This window comes from Hakea prostrata, chromosome 3 (assembly GCF_041222555.1).
Source record: "Hakea prostrata isolate BN-2017 chromosome 3, UWA_Hpros_2, whole genome shotgun sequence".
Taxonomy (NCBI): domain Eukaryota; kingdom Viridiplantae; phylum Streptophyta; class Magnoliopsida; order Proteales; family Proteaceae; genus Hakea; species Hakea prostrata.
The window spans coordinates 60485563-60498141 of NC_142602.1; positions in this window are offsets into that span (position 1 = coordinate 60485563).

The window sequence follows — 12579 nt, forward strand, 5'->3', positions numbered from 1 at the left end:
AGAAAGGCAATCTTCACATCTATTTGGTATAACTCTAAAAGAGTCCTTAGAAGAGATAGGTGAGAAAATTTCACTAGTCTACTTCCTCTTTATGAGTAAACTCTTTAGCTGCCGTCTGGTTTTAAACCTTACAATCTTTCTTCGTGAATATTTATTAGTCTTATACACCCACTTAAAATAAATGGGTTTAAAGCCTTTGGGCAACTTAACAAGCTTCCCAAACATCATATTGTCTCATCAACTATATCATATATCTCGTTGCACCCAATCATAAATCTAATTAAAAACAACTTTTTAGTAACTGGGTCAACCATAATGCCAATGTTATATTCATGTTCATTATATCAAGTAGTCTGGGAACAAGCTACATTTCTTGGCTATATCAAACTCAGAAAACTATTTAAGAATTCACAATCGTTGTCTTAACAATGATGATAAAACAAGATCTCGAGTAAGAAACAAATTAACAATGAAAAACTTTTATGTTCCAACTTCTACAATACTTGATTATTCAACCTTAGATTTGCAGAACAACTCAAACGCTAAAATGGTTTAAGTTAGATTTATGAATAATTTGCAATGGAAAAGGGAGTAAAAAAAGGAACATATTTGGAAAGGAACATGATCAAGGATATAAGAGGCTATTATCAGGGCTTCACCTTATAAAAAATAATTCAGACAAAATAGTTTTCATACCATACTGTTCACTATGTTCACAAAATTGTGATTAAGCCTTTCGGTTACACAATTTTGCTCGGGACTATCAAACATAGTGAACAGACCAACTATATCCGAATCTTCCGAGTATTTGGCGAATGGGCCCTTAAGCTGTCCAGCATCCTCATATCAGCCATAATACTCTCCTCCCCGGTCAGATCTAACAATTTCTTAACTTCAGTCTAAAAAATTCTTGAAGATCTTAGAGATTTAGATTATTCTTTAATTGAATACAAAAACCATATTAAGAGTGGTCATCAACAAATAGTGGTCATCAACAAATATGATGAAATAATAATTTATACGCAAGATGGCGGAATAAAGACCACTATCTAGACACCAGGACTGAATGGGACAAGAGAAAATCAAATCTTCAAACAAGAACCAAATAATCATAACTTTCATTTTTGCACTTAGTTAACCAGACCTTATACTCAATGCAACTTCTACTTACAACAATCATCTTTATTTATAAGGAAGTTTTCACAGGTCCCAAATTGTTAGTCTGACCGGACTCTTAGTCTTTACCCTGAACATTTTTATGAGTATTGATGCTCATAAGAACAAAGTTTCTTCTTGGAAAAATGTATTGATCTTTATAATTCCAAACTCAGTAGAGGATGCAAAGGGCATTGATGGATAATAGCAAGGGTAATAAAAGAAACATTAGGAATCATGAATTTTATCTTAAAAAATAATCATCCTGATGAAATAATCCTTAACTCCTCCAAAACCATCACACCTTATGATAAAAAACTCTTACAGAAATATACTTATTTCAACACTAGATGAGACTTAGTATCTTTACGCTACTGCATTCAACAATTTCAAAACAGTGCATTCAGTAGGTAAACAATTCATCAAGTGTTCCTTGATGGACTTCTTAATGGGCAGTAAAAGAACATAACTACTTTTCACCTCTGCAAAAAAACAACTTTTGTCTTCTATACTCTTATGAGTCATATCCATCAGTTACTCAGTAACAAAGAATGTGTGGTTAACAACACATCATCAACAATTTCTTGAAGTTTGACTTTTTAAGAATCTCAATAACAATCATATTGTTATAGACAGAAAATGTGACTAACAGAAGAGCACACATATATCATCATGAAAACACCTTTGGACAGAATTCATGACATACAGTTGTGATACTCCCTCACTTTATTAGTACTTTAATATGTAACTTATTAGTACATCACTAGAAAGAGCACACATATATCATTATGAAAACACCTTTGGGCAGAATTCATGACATACAGTTGTGATACTCAATCACTTTATTATCACTTTGATATGTAACTTATAAGTACATCACTAGAAAGAGCACACATATATCATTATGAAAACACCTTTGGGCAGAATTCATGACATACAGTTGTGATACTCAATCACTTTATTATCACTTTAATATGTAACTTATAAGTACATCACTAGAAAGAGCACACATATATTATCATGAAAACACTTTTGCAATTCATGACATACAGTTGTGATACTCAATCACTTTATTATCACTTTAATATGTAACTTATAAGTACATCACTAGAAAGAGCACACATATATTATCATGAAAACACTTTTTGGCAGAATTCATGACATATAGTTGTGATACTCCATCACTTTATTAGCACTTTAATATGAAACTTATAAGTACATCGCTTTATTATCACAATGTGGGTAACATATAACTTATAAGTGCATCACTTTAAAGAGTACACATATATCATCATGAAAACACCTTTTGGACAGAATTCATGACATATAGTTGTGATACTCCCTTATACGTCGGCGTCCATGAGAGTATTCCAACATTCGAAAATTTTACCACCTTTGGGTGTATAAACTTCTTAGATTAATCAACTCCCAACCAAATGCTGTACATGTCTCCCTCTTAATGCTATCACATAATTACCACCTTTGGGCGTATAAAAATGCATTAACATCAAGAGACATCCCATTACTATATATGGCTGACATTCCATAAACCCAACCATGAATGCCACTTTGGCAGTCACTCACAATCAAGCTCATGAAATTCTCATATTGGGATATACTTTATGTTACCCACAAATAATGCTAATACATTGTTTGGAAGAAATCCAGATACCAAAAGGCAATCAAGCATGTATAAAATACATCACACATTTATATAAAATTCCAAATACCAAAAGGCAATCAAGCAGTATAAAATACATCAACATTAAAATTCGGATTACCAAAAGGCAATCAAAGCATGTATAAAATACATCATACATTTAAAATTCCGATTACCAAAAGGCAATCAAAAAAAAACAAAAAAAACAAAATACATTTGCATAAAAAACCGATTACAAGTAATCAAACCCTTTATAAGGCATGCATGATATATATTTTACAATTGTATAATATCATATAAAACATGCTTACAATACAAAGCCATTTGATAAAAAAATCCATATTAAAAATTCACCCAACGGTGAAATTACATATACAACATAAATATGTCATATCATGTTTCATACATATAAAAGTGGAATTTGGTCATGAAAATAATTCCATTGTGTCCGGAAGGGTCCAAAACATAAATCCCCAAAAGAATGCTTAAAGTTCCTTACGGTTTAGCCAAAAATAAAAAAATACTAAATAAATAGCATTCCAATATCGGCTCAACCAAAACATGATATATAATATTTCACATATATAGGGGTAGAATTGGGTCTTGAAAATGGTTCCATTGCGTTCGAAATGATCCAAAATATAAAACCCCAGAAGAACGCTTAAAGTCCTTACGGTTTGGTCAGAAATAAACAAATACTAAACATATAGTATTCTGGTTTTTTATTTATTTATTAAACTGGTTCAACCAGCAAATAAAAACGGTCTAATAAATCAGAATCTTATTAGGCCGAACCGACAGAACCGAAATAAGCAATTGAATCAAATCTAAATTGAACCGAATCGAAATCAGCAATTGAATCGAATCAAAATTGAACCAATAATCTAAATTAGAAATCGATTCGAAATTGAACCGAAAAATCGAAATCAGAAATCGAAAACAAAATTGAACCGGAATCGAAATCATAAATTAAACAGAAATCAGCGAGTTGACTCGCTGAGTCAAAAAACGAGTTTGGTCCAAAATGGTTCAAACAATAAACCGTCGCCCAAGTTAATCCATTCGGTTGGACCGATGACCGGTCAACCGGGTCGACCCGTTTGACCTGACGGGTTCAAAATCGGGTCGCCTTGCGGGTCATGGGTCGGGTTGACCCACCCGTTGACCGGTCAAACGCCACGTCAGCATCGCACAAATTAAAAAAATCAAAAAATGCCCGGATTCCGGCAGGATTGCCGGCGCGTCCGAAGTCCGATGGAGACCCATAATATATCAATTTCTTCGTTTTTCCGAGATCTACGCAGTGGTAGTTTTAGATTTTCAAAATTCTTTCTAAAAAAAGTTATTGACAAAAAACCCCACGGTTTTGTTGAAAAAAATCAGAGAACAAATTCACAAGTTTCATAGGTTCCATTCTAGAACCCTAAGTCATCATCAACAATCCTATGGGTTTTTAATCGATTCTATACAGGCTCGATACCACATGTAAGAATATTCTATCCAAGATCCATAGATCGATTAAAAACACCTTAGTATGATAATGACACAAGATGATGATGAGCATACCTTTCTATGGTTCTATTTGAGACGAAGCGCACGGAATATCTTCTTTATGTCTCCCACTAGGAACAAACTTGAGGTGGAAGTTGATTCTATGATCAACTTGATGTTGGATCTTCTCCTCTAGACTCCTCCCTATTCACCGGCTTGATGGTATATCCTTTCGACTAGCGGATGTGATTGTGATTATGATTAGGGTTTAGAGGAGGGACCTAGCATCCTTTATATAGGCAAACCGTTAGATCGTCCATCAAGATCTAACGGTTCCTATTAGCCCACACTAGCCACCCATATAAGAGTTCTAGTAACCGTATATTACCCATATCGACCAATAAGAAACCAAATCAAAGTGTAACACAATCAATGAAGCCCACCTTATGTGGAATATTCAATTAATATTCTAACATTTACATCCACTGATTTTTCCCTTTTTTTTTTTTTTAAAAAAAAAAAAAAAGAGCAGACCACGAGTTCTGAAGTCGTTGTGGGGGGGGGGGGGGGGCCAGCTGTGTAGAGGAAAAAAAAAAGCTTTGGCCCCCCCCTTCTTTCTGTTCTTGTTGTTTTGTTCCTTCTTGTTGGGTGTTGTTGGGGTTGTGGGGGGGGGGGGGGGGGGGGGGGGTGGGGGGGGGGGGGGTTGAGGGTGGGGTGTGGGGGGGTGTGGGGGGCTCTTTAACATCCTTCTTCTCGCGACACCCCCCCACACAGCCCCAAAAAAAAATAAATAAATTACCTAATAAAAAACCCATATTTGTCTTTAATAATAAAATTATTTTTTTAAATATATTTATTTTAGGGATAATATTTGATATTTTGGTTGAGTTTTTTTGTTTTGGGACGGCTGCTGATAGTGTGGAGATTTTGAATGCCCAACTTGGTTATAAGCTTATCAAGTTGTTCAAGCCAAAGCGATTTAGTAAAAGCATCAAAGACTTGTTAAGTCATGGCAATTTTAATCAGCTGAACAAGACCATGTTGGAGCTTCTCTTGGACAATATGACAGTTGATCTCGATGTGCTTTATATGGTCATAGAAGATAGGGTTTACAATGATGTAGAGTACTACTTGATTGTCACAATGTAAAGGAATTGGATGGAGAACAGACAATCCATTGTCATGTAATAAGTTAGATAACCAAGTGAGTTCACATGTGACAACGGCCATTGTTGGATATTCAACCTTAGCTGAAGAACAAGATACTATATGTTGCTTTTTTGTCTTCCATGAAACAAAGCTAGATCCAAGGAAGATACAATAGCCGGTTGTGGATTGACGTATTATTGACAAGTGGCCTAATCTAAATCACAATATGCTTGAGGGTGAAGTGTCAAATCAGTAGAAAAAAAAAAACCCTTGGCCGAGGGTAGCCTTAAGAAAATGTAGAAGTCGATGAGCAACATCTAAATGAGGTTGACGTGGCTAGTGCATAAATTGACTAAGAATGTTCATGGGACACAATGTTAGGCCGAGTAACGATTAGATGTATTAATCAACCAACTAAATGTCTATAAGTACAGGGTAATGAGAATGTCATCCGATTTTGCTCTATTGGTTTACCGGCGGGATGAGAGTCGGTAAAATCAAAATCAGATAAAATGTCTAGGACATATTTCTGCTGACAAAAATAAAGTCCTTTGGCAGAATGGGTAAACCTCAATACCCAAAAAATACTTCAAGTGTACCAAGATCCATAATGTGAAAACATTAGTGAAGCATGTCTTGGACAGATTGAATCAAAGTATTGCTAGAACTAGTGATGACAATGTCATCCACATATAATTGAACATTCACAATATCCTCTAGATGTCTCATTGTGAACAAAGAATGATCTGCTTGGGAGTGAGAGAAGTCAAATTCAAGTAATGCAGTGGAGAACCTATCAAACCATTGTCCAATGGCCTGTTTGAGCCCATATAAAGATTTATGTAGGTGACACTAGGTTCTTCTCCTTTCGAAGATAACTTGGTGGGGGGAACCATGTAAACCTCCTCATCAGATCTCTTTAGAGGAGCGCATTGTGAAAATCATTTGGTGTAAAGGCCAGTATGAGCAACAGGAGCAAGAATGACATGTACAATTACTAGTTTTGCCACAATGGCAAATGTGTCATCAAAATCCACACCTTATACTTGATTGTAGCCTTTGGCCAGCAAACAAGCTTTATAACGTTCAATGGTGCCATCTAAATTCCATTTAATGCGATAAACCCATTTAGAACTATTGGGTTTTTTTTTGCCAAATGGTAATGGAACAAGTGACCAAGTGTTGTTATTGGATAGGGCTGCAATTTCATATTACATAGCATCACACCATTCTTGGCTTTTTCATTGCTTTAGCAAATGTTGTAGGCTCAACAACATCTAAAAGTTAGGAAAGTAACATCGGGTGGGGAGAAATGAGAATAATTTAAAAAATTAACCAAGGGATGGGGGAAAAGCACAATCATAATTTTGTAAATACGTTGGAGGTCATGGAGAAGTGGTGGGGATGGAGGAAGTGTAGGATGAGTAGGTTCCATTATTGGATTGTCGACAATATTTTTAGTTTCACATGTAGTTTCTGAAATAGGTAAGACAGGGGAAACTAACAAGGGATGTGGAAGATAGGAAAGAACAAGAAAAAATATTTTCATGTAAAATAACATCACGACTTACTATTATCTTTTTGGACAAAAGATCAAAGTCGTGATAACCTTTTTGCCCATAGGGATAACCAATAAGGATTCCAGGGGAGTCTCTTTCATCAATTTTATGTAATATAGTCATGTTCTTAGCAAATCATAAACAACCAAACATATGCATATGGGAAAAGGTTGGGATTTGGTTAAAAAGTACCTCATGAGGTGTCCCACCATGGAAAATTATAATGTAACAAGCAGTGAGAATGCAATCTCCCTAAAATTCTAATGGAAAATTAGCTTGGAAACGTAAAACTCATGCAATGTTAAATAAATGCTAGTTTTGCTTTCTACAAACCCTTTTTTTTTTTTTTTTTTTTTTTTTTTTTGGGGGGGGGGGGGGGGGGCATTGTGATTGGATTGGTGGAGAAGACCATGGGAGGCTAAAAATTGATTGGTGGGTGCATTAAAAAAATTCAGTTCCATTAAGATTTGTTAAGTCCTTGAAGGAAGTCCATAAGATAATCAGTCTCAAGAAGTGAAGTGAGTTGCTTCGATGTTCCACAGAAACAAGTGGTTAAAGCCCGATAAGCATTTAATTCATCACAGTATGCTTTCATGGTGGTGTAATAAGCAACAATAGAATCGGTACCTTAAGAATGAGTGAAAATAACACGTATAATTTCGAAAATATGAGGAGCATTCTTTTGGCGAAAACTATCACGAAAATTGACCCAAATATCATGGGTGGAATCGACCCAAAGACTACTGCGGCTAATGGAGGGAAGAGTTGAATGCATAATCCATGATCAAATCATGTTGTCACAATGAATCCAAGAAGATACATCGGCACATTGAGAATCAGGCTTTGGAAGACTACCATCAATGAAAGCTAGCTTGTTTTTCGCCTCAAGTGCTATGATCACAACATGTTGCCATGTCGGAAAACTATCAACATCAAGGAGAGGTGTTACCAAAGTTGTACTAGTTTGACTTGAAGAGTGTAAAAAACATGGAGATGAAAGGGAAATAGTAGAAGCTACAAGTGGATTAGCAGGGATTGCAAGAGCTTCAATTGGTATAGTCATGGTGAAAGGATACCCTAAGAACACTATATTAGGCTGATACCATGTTAAATGTGTATATTGGGTTGTAAATTGGCATAATTTATTGCAATACCTTAAGAGGTATATATATACCAGATACATAACAAATGTCTACCTAAAATGAAATGTTCAAAGAAGGTATTTACAATCAATTAAAAAGATGTAAAATCAATCAATTATCTAGCTAACACATATGATCTTTTGACTATCTATCAATTAGCTAGCTGTAAGATACATATTAGAGGGGGGAAATTAGGTAGATTAGTGGTGTGAGTTGTCATACTAAGATTTGTATATATACCTCTTAAGGCATTGCACCGAAGACCAAACGGACGCATGGTTTGAATTGATTTTAATTCAAGTTTTTGAATTCAATTTTTGGATTCAAGTTTTAAATACAAGTTTTAAAGTTGAATATTGTAAACAAATCTTGTACAACAGGTATGTTTATTTATAAATACATAAGACTACCCATCAAGGTAAGCAACATACTTATCAAAATTAGAGTTTCTTGCATTCTCATGGTAATAGAGCAAGGAGACCCCCAAAACACACATATTCAATGGCCCGCTAACACCCACCCCATACCAACCCCAACCGGCAGCGATGGAGCAGACGAGTGGAGAGGACAATAGAATCCAATACCGTGATCTTATGCATCATCGAGAGGATCAGGCCAAACAAAGTCACCGGAGGAACCAACGCCGAACCAGCACAAACCCGGAGAAAGAATGATCAGTCGAGCAGCACAAGCACCCCACACCGGCCCCCATATTCTTGGCCTCGAAAGAGAGAGACCGCACAACCCAACAACGCCACGCCGAAGGACACCGAGTGAAGCAGAGACAAAAAGGCGAGCACCGGACATCCACAAATAAGTCCATCGCGGCACAAGACAGGAAAACGGAGCACAAAAGGTGGCGGATTATCTCACCATCACCGGGAAAAACCCCACCGACACGACCAGGGCCAAACCCCAGAGCCGAAGCCAGGGGAACACCAATAATCGTCCCATCCCGCACGCGAGCAACGGCTAATAATAGTATAATTCCACCCAACGACCCACCGCACCCAAATAAGGCCCTCCAAGATCTCAAAACCTAAAACGACCACCCACCTATACTCTCAAATGTCAATAGGTAGCAAGGCCTCGGAATAGATGTTTTCCGTTTGCCCAGGAATTCTTCCCACCTCACATTCCTTTGTGGCTTACATGATACCCAAAATACCCAACACATTACACCACAAAATGATGCATAGTGGATACCGGATTCAGGTGCTACCAACCATATGTCATTTGATCCAGCCATGCTACAGCGATCTGCCACTTAAAAAGGAGAAGACCAGGTTTCAGTTGGTGATGGTAAGAAACTCCCTATAACTCATATAGGCTCCTCAACTTTAAAAACAAATTCAAATCATTTATCTCTTAATTACATACTAATAGTTCCCCAATTGTCAAAGAATTTAATTTCCATTTCTCAACTTACATCTGAAAATAATTGTTCTGTTGAATTTTTTTCCATGGGGTTTTTGTGTTAAGGATTTGGAGTCATGCATCACTCTACTAAAGGGTCCAATCAAAGATAAATTGTATTCTTTCTCGGCCAATGTTGTGCCTCCTTTGGCTTTTTATGGAAATAAAGCTCGTTCTGATATTTGGCATTGCCGGCTTGGTCATCCTTCTTCTGTAGTACTAACTCATTTGAGAAATAGTGTCTTATTTAATTCCTTTGAAACACTTGGATCCAATAAAATTTGTGATGCTTGCCAACTTGGAAAACATCACAAATTACCCTTTTCTATTTCAATTAGTAGAACTACTCAACCATTACAGCTTATTCATTGTGATTTGTGGGGGTCCCACTAAAACTTTGTCAATTAGTGGATTCAATTCATATATTATTTTTGTTGATTTCAGTCGATTTACTTGGTTTTATCCTCTGTGATTTAACTCTGATGCAATTCATTGTTTCAAGCATTTTAAAAGTATGGCCGAAAACTTGCTTTCTACTTCTATTAAATTTTTTCAAAGTGATGGAACCTTAAAGTTAACAAGGGGAGATTTCAAAAACTATCTTGATGAATGTGCCATTGTATCCAGGATTTCATGTCCTCATACTCCAGAACAAAATGGAGTTTCAGAAAGAAAACACAAACACATTACAAAGATGGGTTTATCCCTTCTATTCCAAGTTCACATGCCCAAACAATATTGGTTAGAAGCCTTTACTATTGTTGTCTATTTAATAAACCAGTTACCTACACCGGTATTGCAAGGAAAATCTCTTCATGAAGCATTGTTTGGATTAAAACCAGATTATTATTTATTGAGAGTTTTTGGCTCCCTTTGTTACCCCAACTTGACACCCTACAGAGAAGACAAATTATCGCCAAAGTCCAAGGCTTGTGTCTTTCTTGGTTACAATCTCAATCACAAGGGTTATAGATGCTTAGATAAGGACACTGGCAAGGTATATTTATCTACACATGTTATTTTTGAAGAAAAGGATTTTCCCTTTTCAAATCCCCCATCACACCAATAATCATCAAACAAACCACTAGTCAAACTTATTTCTCTACCTGCTTTCATCCCACACACGCCACCAAATGTGCCTCCACTCACTTCACATTCTTCTTCACCTATTTCAAACAACCAACCATTACAAACAGCCCTACAACATCATCACCAACCATATCAATGGCAAATCCAACCCGAGATGTTAGTCAATCCCCACCAACAAAGACCAACAACAGCCCCAACCATCTCATCCTATGATTACTAGGAGTAAAACCAATTCTGCCAAACCAAAAACCCCTCTCTATTTACTCACTATTAGACACCCAATACCTCAAACCTTTCTTACCACCATCTCCAACATCCCAACTGAATCTAAAACCTACAAATCAGCCTCAAAAGACCCAAAGTGGATTGATGCAATGCAAAAAGAATACAAAGCCTTGATAGACAATCAAACTTAGAACTTGGTGCCTTATTCAAAGGGTATGAATATTGTAGGTTGTAAGTGGGTGTTCAAGATCAAGACAAAAGTGATGGTTCCATTGAGAGATACAAGGCATGATTAGTTGCCTAGGGGTTCAACCAGTAGGCAGGAGTGGATTTTCATGAAACATTTAGTTAGTTGTAAAGCCATCCACCATTCGGATAGTATTAACCGTTGCACTCTCAAAGTCATGGCCAATACATCAACTTGATGTGAAAAATGCCTTCTTGAATGGCAACTTAGCAGAAGATGTTTACATAGAACAACCACAAGGGTTTGTTTCCACATCTAAACCAACACATGTTTGTTATCTACAAAAAGCAATTTATGGTCTTTCAAATACAGTATGCCAGATTACAACCCAACATGAATGTTTAACAGTCCTTGTTGTTCCTGATTGTTAGAGGGGCTTTGCACTACTTACAGTTTGTGAAGACCAAAGAATTGAACCAAACGAACAAACAAAATTCCACTCCCAGGTTGATTTCTTAGGGCAAGAATCAATTCGATCAAATAAAAAAAATGAGTCTAGAACCAAACATAGCCATGATAATTGCATCCTCTACTTCTGCAAGTGTCTTTCTAAATTTTGCACAACATGGTATAGGAAATAAACACGAAAACCTAAGTGCTAGACCTCAACCTTGAAACATCTCTTTAGCAGCCCAAAATAGCCCATATGTCTAGCATGAAACACACTCACACAAGCCACAGAGCTGATCTAGAAAGGAAAACCAAAAACCTTGAGGTTCTACCTCATGTAAGGATCAGGTGGAATGTGATGGTTCAGATGGATCAAATTGTGTGCTAAGATAAAAAAGCACTTAGAAACCTACAGCAACCTTGGTGTCTACCTAAGAAACCTCTCTAAAAGAACTAGAAAAGGGTGATACCACTATAACAATTTACAACTATATAACCATTACAATTCAATCAGAAATACTACAAAATAGTTGTCCTTGAAACATCTCTTTAGCAGCCCAAAATTGTAAAACCCGGCCTTATCCTAACCCTGACCCGGCCCGGATTTTATATTGTTGCAGGTCCAAAGACCCAAAGTGGTGGTAGAAGAGACCTGTGGGCCCTCTTAGTGGATGATTTGATGCTTGATGCTGAGCCTATGGACATTGACAATGATGCCCCTCACTTGAGCACATTGTCAGTATTGGGTGAAAATCTGCGCATCAATGAAGATTGAATTAGTTGAAGCACTTCCTGGAACCCCGTGATCAATCCAAAGGTATTATCTGAAACTAGACTTGTTGATTGACTTGTAGGAGAAAACCCCGCTCGATTTGACCCTGTATAGCCTCCCGAATCCGCTCCTAAAGTTGCTGTCATGGCTTGATCGACTGACAGTCGACCAGCCAGTCGACCAAGACTAATGGAATTCGAAATTACACTAAATCTCTTCCCATTTTGCCCCTACCTTTTTGGAACTCGTGAATGAGGACCTAAACTAATCATTGGCACTCCAGA